Consider the following 7,775-nt stretch of genomic DNA (forward strand, 5'->3'; position numbering starts at 1 on the left):
GACTGAGCCACCCAGGCGCCCCAATAAAAATCTTTTAAAAAAAGATCCCCCCAAAATTGTTCAAATAAGTGGCAAATGCATTAAGAGTTTTGCAATCCAAGGGGGGTGGGGAGGATGGGTTAGCCTGGTGATGGGTATTAAAGAGGGCACCTATTGAATGGAGCACTGGGTGTTATACGCAAACAATGAATCATGGAACACTACATCAAAAACTAATGATGTATGGTGATTAACATAACATAATAAAATAAAATTTAAAAAAAAGTTTTACAATCCAATCTCTTAAGCACATTAATACTTTCCAAGAACATCCCATATTTATATAACCTTTTCTTGTTTCTGGTTGTATCAGTCCGAACAGTAATCAAATTACTTACAGGTTTTATAACCTTTTATCTAGCACGGTTCTCTAAGGATACATTCAAACAATGATCTGAAATAAGTTTCCTTTCATTGTAAAACGTATACCTGAGAATTTAGTCAATACATTTTACAACTTGTGGTTGGTTTTAGAAAAATCCCTGCACCCAGCTGGGACTGGGGTTCCAACTTTCCACCACAGCCAAGTGCTTGGAACGCAATAGGATTTTTAAACTGTGAAGTTAAGTTAGGGTGGGGAAGCGTTGGGTGGAAGAGCCAACGCTGTCAATAGTCAAAGATCAAAATGGAGCCAGGTGACTCTTAAGGGTCTGTATTTGTAAAGAAGGGTCGCAGTTCCACGAGTGGCCCCTCAGCATTAACCTCCTATGTAAAAATCCCTGGAGAGAACGAGTTTCAACTGGTGTTCCACAGACACCTCACCTCTGGTGGCCAGTTGTCACTCCCGAGGGAGGGAGGGTGGGTCTCGCAACCTGTCCAATCAGGGGAGACGTCAGGGCAGGTGGGTGGGGCGACGCTCCGCAGGCGCTCAGCAGGAGGCTTCTGGCTCCCGCCATTGTTGGGATGGCGGGTCCCTGCGCTTAAAACTTCCGCCTCGCTCTGCCCGGGATTCTGTCTTGCTTAGACCTGTCCCTTCCCCGAAATCGTAGGTAGAACGCCGGGAGACCCAGGAAAGCTAGAAATGGTGAGTGTGCAGGCCCGGCCTTCCAGAGAGGGAGGCGGAGTGCTGGTTGGAACCGGCCTGAGATGGCCGAGGCGCGAGCTGGCCTCGAAGTCTGTGACTCGAGTCCGTCGGTGGCGCCGCTCCGACCTCAGTCCCCTCCGGCGCGCGGCGTGGGGGCTGGGCCGGCAGCCGGGATCCCGGCGTCCTGTCCCGTCCCTGCGCGCGGCAACTTCGGCCCTCGAGTCTGTGGACAGCTCTGCGCCCGCAGCTCCGCGTCTCCCCGGATTGCGCGGTGACCCCCGGTGACAGGGGACGATCGTGACTGGCTCTCTGGAGTTCGTGCGCGGGAGGTGCCATGGTCTGCGGGGTCTCCATTCCCTCCTTTCTCTTCGGAGGGGACCCGTTTTCTCCTGAGTTTTCCAAAATTGTGGGAAACCGAGGGAAATCCACGATCCTGTCGCGGCACCCTCGCCCCCCTCCACCCCGTGCCCAGCTCTCCCTAGGACTGCCAGTCGTTGCGTAAATTTCCAGATCCCTCCTGGCCCACTTCCCATCTCCAGTTCACAGCGTCACTAGGAACTATTCGTCCTTCATGGTGCATTTCAGACAGACCCAGTATTTCAATTATTTATCTTTTTTTTTTCCCGCTGTCAATGGATGGCGCTTTTAAACGGGGATGGCGTTTTTAAACGGGTTTAGTTTTTGTTCCTGGATATTTTACGGAAGAGAAAAGTAGCGAATAACCCCCTGGAACAACGTTGTATGAAATCCTTGTGCCCCTCCTCCCAGGATCTTTCCTGGGCACAGACATCCTATGGGAAGTCCTTTGGCTGGAGGTTCCTCTTTGAAACTTTCTTGGGTGACCTGTCCTGTCAGCATGGCCTCTCCCTCAGTTTGTCACCTTTAAACGATTTATTCAATTAACTTTAGTCCAAATTTTTCAATGAATAAAAATTTATTTAATCCACACATCGTGAAAAACAGTGTAAAATATTTCCAGAGTCAAGAAAGGGGTGAGTTCAGGGCAAAAAAAAAAATTCTAGTATTACCCTGCAGGTATTATTTTTTACTTTTTTCCTCCCTTGAGTGTGTTACTGATATTCTGAGGTCTGTTCTTAAATTGGGGATGAGTTCCAATGGATTTCCAAGGCTTAGACTTGCAGACCCGTAGTGTTCAACTATGATTAGTAGTTTATAAAACAATTTGTTCTCCTGTTAATAATGAACAGCTTATTATTTATTTATTTATGTGAATGCAGTCCATACTTGTGAGGTTTCTTGTTGAGCCAAAGTGCCTTACAATTTTTTTCCTTCCTTTTCACATAAACACTGGGTCTGAGTGGTTTGCTGGATTGTTCAAACACTGGGTTTATGTCATTTAAGATATCACTGGTGGTGCGAAGCAATGTCAGTGGCAGGCAGAGGCCTCAGGACGTGTCTCTAAGCTCTGGCCCCCTTGAGCCTTCAAGGGGAAGTATATAATGCCCAGTTTTTCTTCCTGGATAGCCTCGCCTACAGGTGTGTGTTCATTCCTCTGGCTGCTCAGGTGTCCGTATCATTCTTTCCATGTACTGACCCACTCCAGGGCTTCTATCTCTACCAGGAGTGTCTAGAAGGTAGGGCTTGAGCTCATGACCCCAAGATCAGGAGTCACATGTTCTACCCACTGAGCCAGCCAGATGCCCCTAGAATGTTCTGAATGTGGCTTTCCTTCTGTCCTGTGGGAAGCAGGCTGCTCATACGTGCTGATTCTAATATTTCTTTATTTTGGGTTCCGTTACTGAGCCCTTTGGCTCTAGTTTCTTTTAGCACTTGAGCTCTGAAATTGTGAGTTGATTGAGAGATACAATGGGAGGAAAACAAGAAAATTGTGGAACTAAGTAGAATTTGTGTTCTCTTTAGGCAGGAGAACCTCAAGACGTGAGAGGCACTCAATTAAGTTTTCTTAAGGTCATTTTTTATTTTTGGATCAATTAGTGCATGTCCATGCCCCTAGAGAATGCTGACATTCAACAGGCTAAAGCAGTTGAATTCCTGTTTTAATTGATGTGAGGAAAACTGCCCAAAGCTTATGTAAATATATGAAAATCCAGTACATGTAAGGAGCTGAACTCAAACACCTAATGTAGGTAATATGCTACTTATTCCTGGAAAATACCGTGTGTGTGATATAGGGGAAGGACAAACTGTCATGCCCCATGTCCTGCTAGTTAGACATTTGAAAATTTTCATAAACCATACAAATGGTTTACACTTTTGTAACCTTTAGTGTTTAAAGGAATTATATCTTAAAATGGTTTCCTGTGTACAAAGTTAAAATGAAATCAAGACTGTTAAATACTTTAATATACATAAATTCGTGTGTGTGTATATATATATATACATATATATATATTTTAAAGATTTTATTTATTCCAGAGAGAGAGGGGGAAGGAACAGAGGGAAAGAGACAAGCCCACTCCACGCTGAGCGCAGAGCCTGATGCGGGCCTAGATTCCAGGACCCTGAGATCACAACCTGAGCCAAAACCAAGAGTTGGACACTTAACTGACTGAGCCACCCAGGCACCCCAAATTTATATATATTTTAAAAATAAATTTGTGAGATAGGGAGTGTAACTTAAGAAAATCACCGTGAACATATCCTAGTTCCTTCCAGCACTGTTAAGCCCAGCCACCACCAAGTACACAGTTTTGATAATTTCTTGAGCCTCCGATATCCAACAAGCAATTGTGAGTGCATATTATTCTTGCTGATGTTTGTCCTTGTAATGAGCAGTCAGACTTTGCATTTTTGGATGTTTGAGCGCTGACAGGTAAAGCCTCACCTCCCCCCTCTGCCCCCCACCCCTTGTGCTCCCAGCTAGACAAGCCGATGAGAAAGCCTGGGTGGTCTCTCCTCTAGAGCAGGCAGGAGATTCCAACCAGAAAAGCCCCTGCCTGTGTGCAGAACTCTTGCCCCTGCCCCACTCCCTAACCCCAATGAACTCCTTACCCAGCCAGTCTCTTCTTCATTCGTTTGAAGCCATTTCAGAACTGCCTGAGAGGCAGCCTTGCCCTGAGACCTCTGTTACGTGAGTCCTAAGCCTTTTCCTACTGTCTAGGTGCCTGTGTGTGTTGTTGGGGGCTACAGAGCCGTCCCCCTTAACTTCTGAACCACTTCTCAGCAGGTGGCCATAATAGTTGATGCTATGAGTAGCATGTACACATGCGACCACCCTTCCATGGATCTGTTTTCTCTCGCTTTAAGTTGCTCACCTGCTCCGCTGCCTGATGGTGGCATGGACTGCCAGGGGCTGGGAGCTCGTGCTGTGCCCTGTGCTGTCCTGTGTTGCATTGGTGACCTAGCAAGCTTCAGTTTTAGATTGAGCCAACCAAAGTTGGCAGTTGTGAGAATTTCTAGGCTTTAGGGAGCAGGACTGTTGGATTGGGGCCCTCCTTACAGTGGTCCTGCATCGATGTCTTTGCTGGTTTCTCTCCCTGTGTTAGAGTGAAGCTGTGACAGAGGCTGGGTTGGCCCCTGTACACCCTATGGAAACAAGTGGCCTCATTCAAAGGTCACTCCTGGGAGAGCAGACATTTGAAAAGAGAAAGAAGAAAGAGAGAGTGAAAGGCAGCCCGTAAGTGGTGGGCTGAGTCCACACTCTGAACACCAGATAGCTGAATGGGACCTTTGAGTATCTCTGCTGCTCCTGCCCCTGCCTCTTCTGCAAGAAGTATCCTGACTCTGTGGATTTTTGGGGACAACATCCATGGCTCCCTGTGGCACAGCAAAGGGATTAGTCCAAAGCTGACTTAAGCTCCTTGTCCTTAAACCCATTAGAACAACCAGTTATCACGGGGAAGGCTCCTAACCCTGAGGGCACTGATTTGAGACTCTTAGGAGGAAACCATTTATAAATACCAGGGTAGAGAGGCACCCCCCTGCCAAAGTATATCCAGGGACAAAGAAAAGAGGGATACTCAAGGATGGGACTAATAGATAAAATACTGAAACAAAGGACCACAATTTAACCGAATTGGAAATCCAAAATGTACAAAAAGAATTTATACAACAAAAAGAATTTATACAGCAGATAAGAATGCACTGCTCGGCTTTTCAGCCTATACAGCATAAGTTCTGGATTAATTTTGCTATCTGATGTAATTCATTAACTCAGAAACCATTAAACAATCAATCAATACTAGGTCTCAAATTATAGTTATACCTAGGATCCCACTACATTTAAGCAGGGTACCTTTGATGGTCTCACGGGTCACTGAATAGGATATAGGGGACAAACAGCACAGCTGTTTCTTCTTCTTTTTTTTTTTAAGATTTTATTTATTTGACAGAGAGAGACACAGTGAGAGAGGGAACACAAGCAGGGGGAGTGGGAGAGGGAGAAGCAGGCTTCCCGCGGAGCAGGGAGCCCGATGCGGGGCTCGACCCCAGGACCCTGGGATCATGACCTGAGCCGAAGGCAGACACTTAACGAGCCACCCAGGCGCCCCGCAGCTGTTTCTTCTTGACCATCAGAACTATGGTCCTGAAATTCTCCATGGTCACAGCACTGTCCTAAAATAACCCATAGTGATCTAGGAAGCTCTGAACCAATGATTCATAAATTAAATAAGGCCCTTGCCACTTACAAATTGTCTTCACAAAATGAGACCTCTTGGACTGTACCCTCTAAGTAGAGTGGTTCATATGGCCCGATATAAATTGCATAGGCCCTTGAATGATTGAAGCCATATACAAAACCTGTTTAGTGAAGGGTTGATTATTCCCAGTGCTTCTCCTTTGAACAGCGAATTTGACTTCTTCTTTACCTTGAACGAACGAATGACACCTCACAGTGGATTACAACTGTGGATTACAGTGGATTACGACTGTGTACACCGTAACTGTGGTCACACCCAATGGACCTCTATACCCAGTCCCCAACTCTATGGAAATTATTGACTCAACCAATCAACAACTGGGTAAATATCCTGCGGTCACAGATTGGGTGGGGTCTGTTCTGTTCAGTGCTTATCTCAACAGCCTCGCAGCTGCAGTGGCCTTCATCTTGAAGGGACACAATACACCTTTCCTGGGTTATCCTCGTGGATCTTCAGCAGTTTTGCCCTCCCACACAGTCACTGAAGGCAAAGATCTGAACTGCATCCTGGTTTCTCCAAGAACACAGGTACCACATTACATTAATGATCTCCTCCTCTGAGGACATGCTAGAGAAGCAAACGTTGAGAAAAGGAGCTAGCAAAATGTGGATAGGGCATTGTTGTGCATAAAATGTGAGGCCTGGTCAACCTTGTTATTTTACTGGAAATTGTTTGATAATCTGACACCCACTCCCTCTCTAACATTACGAGGAAAAAGCTGTTCTCTCTGTCAGCACCCACAACATCTACTATGTTCCGGAGGTAACATACTTCTTGTTTACCAATTTTACTTGAACCCATTTATGCTGTTAATTACAAATGGGTGTCTGTACCTTAAAAGGCTGGAGATTCTTGAAACTGCCACTGAACTGGCCCTGGTAGTGCCCACAGACTTCTTCACTTGGATGCTTCATTGACCTCCTTTCATGCCTCCTGGAGTTACCCATGATGGCCTTGAAAAAGGCTGCTCTTTGACCAGCTTGAGACATGGGGCAAACCTTGGAACTTTGGGATAGCCACATACAGGAGGGCATGGCCCACTCTCTCCTCAGTCTCTTGTAAGATGCCATGGTGCTGGAGGAAGTCCCCCTTTTCCCAGACCCCTGGGTTCTCTGGGAAGCTCCATAGGAGTACCTGAGTGAAAAGCAATGGGAGTTCATAGACTTTAGGTGTGAAATCACCACATTCATACATAATGGAGTTTAGGCAGAACTGCTGCTTCTTATGTCTGAATTAGGATCAGATCAGAGGGTCGTCACAACTTACCATACATCAATGAGTCATCTTAGCACGAGGTGACAATTGACACCATCTTCACCTGTTTACTAGTCTTGAGTGATTCTCTGAGTTGCCACACTGGGGTGAAAGAACGGAATCCTGTGTCTCCATTACCCCCAATATAAATCAAAGTAACACTTGTCTGTATATATATTAAGGCCAGAATACAAGGCCTTGCCAGGACACATACAATCAGTGTCGGAGTCCAGATGGTACTGAGAGTAACAAAGGCACTCATTTCACTTCTCAAAATACACTGTGCTGGACACTCTAACAAGGCATTCAATGGAAGTTTCTCCTGTCTTCCAAGTCTCAGGGTGCAGACGTCATAAAGCACCATAATGGCTTACTGAAATAAGTTGAAATACATTGAAAGATGGTCTGTGCCTGTCATGGGTTAGTTATCAGGTGTGAATATTAATGCGTCCGTCTTTTTCTTTTCCTAGTAGACTTTTTTTTTTTTTTTTTAAGAGCACTTAGGTTTACAGGAAACTTAATCAGAAAGTACAGAGACTTCCCACATAACCCCTCTGCCTGGACACAGTTTGTTCTATATTTTATATCTTGTATTGTTGTAATACATAGGTTACATTTGTTGAACCAACTTTGATGCATGAAAGTCCATACATTAAGGTTGACTCTGTGTTATATAATCTAAGGTCCTCAGCTAATATGAAATGATTTGTCTCCATCATTTTTGTATCCTATAGAATACTTTCACTCTCCTGAAAATCTCCTGTTCTCTACCTAGTTATTCACCCTCCTTCCCACCCCAAAGGCCAGGTTACCAAAGATCTTTTGATGCTTTTTAA

At 45.3% G+C, this 7,775-nt stretch overlaps 1 long non-coding RNA gene across 1 annotated transcript; it reads left to right on the plus strand.

Annotated features, from left to right (window-relative positions):
• Positions 1–871: 871 nt before the first annotated feature.
• Positions 872–7,259, plus strand: LOC145719660 (uncharacterized). Its single transcript, XR_014142532.1, has 2 exons — positions 872–1,063; positions 4,531–7,259. It is a non-coding gene; the product is annotated as an uncharacterized LOC145719660 (long non-coding RNA).
• Positions 7,260–7,775: the final 516 nt, after the last annotated feature.

This window comes from Leptonychotes weddellii, unplaced genomic scaffold (assembly GCF_054177405.1).
Source record: "Leptonychotes weddellii isolate Sample4059 unplaced genomic scaffold, ASM5417740v2 HiC_scaffold_6130, whole genome shotgun sequence".
Lineage (NCBI taxonomy): Eukaryota > Metazoa > Chordata > Mammalia > Carnivora > Phocidae > Leptonychotes > Leptonychotes weddellii.